This window comes from Pristiophorus japonicus, chromosome 31 (assembly GCF_044704955.1).
Source record: "Pristiophorus japonicus isolate sPriJap1 chromosome 31, sPriJap1.hap1, whole genome shotgun sequence".
NCBI classification, from domain to species: domain Eukaryota; kingdom Metazoa; phylum Chordata; class Chondrichthyes; family Pristiophoridae; genus Pristiophorus; species Pristiophorus japonicus.
In genome coordinates, this window is record NC_092007.1 from 8,302,534 (window position 1) to 8,303,621 (window position 1,088).

The window sequence follows — 1,088 nt, forward strand, 5'->3', positions numbered from 1 at the left end:
GGAGCGCCACACTGTCGGAGGGGCAGTACTGAGGGAGCGCCGCACTGTCCGAGGGGCAGTACTGAGGGAGCGCCGCACTGTTGGAGGGGCAGTATTGAGGGAGTGCCGCACTATCGGAGGGGCAGTACTGAGGTAGCGCTGCACTGTCGGAGGGGCAGTACTGAGGGAGCACCGCACTGTCGGAGGGGCAGTACTGAGGGAGCGCCACACTGTTGGAGGGTTTGTACTGAGGGAGCGCCGCACTGTTGTAGGGGCAGTACTGAGGGAGCACTGCACTTTCGAATTCCTGGGATGTGAGGGCTGTCCTCTGAGGGGAGATTGCGTAGAATGGGCCTATACTCTGGTGTTTGGAAGAATGATAGGTGATCTCATTGAAACATATAAACTTAGATAGATAGAAAATAGTTTCAGGAGTAGGCCATTCGGCCCTTCGAGCCTTCACCGCCATTCAATAAGATCATAGCTGATCATTCCCTCAGTCCCCCTTTCCTGCTTTTTCTCCATCCCCCTTGAACTCTTTGGCCGTAAGGGCCATATCTAACTCCCTTTTGAATATATCGAATGAACTGGCCTCAACAACTCTCTGTGGTAGAGAATTCCATAGATTCACAATTCTCTGGGTGAAGAAGTTTCTCCTCATCTCGGTCCTACATGGCTTACCCCTTATCCTTCGACTGTGACCCCTGGTTCTGGACTTCCCCAACATCAGGAACATTCTTCCTGCATCTAACCTGTCTAAACCCGTCAGAATTTTATATGTTTCTATGAGATCCCCTCTCATCCTTCTAAACTCCAGTGAATACAGGCCCAGTTGATCCAGTCTCTCCTCATATGTCAGTCCTGCCATCCCGGGAATCAGTCTGGTGAACCTTCGCTGCACTCCCTCAATAGCAAGAACATCCTTCCTCAGATTAGGAGACCAAAACTGAACACAATATTCCAGGTGAGGCCTCACCAAGGCCCTGTACAACTGCAGTAAGACCTCCCTGCTCCTGTAGGCAAATCCTCCAGCTATGAAAGCCAACATACCATTTGCCTTCTTCACCGCCTGCTGTACCTGCATGCCAACTTTCAATAACTGAGGCACC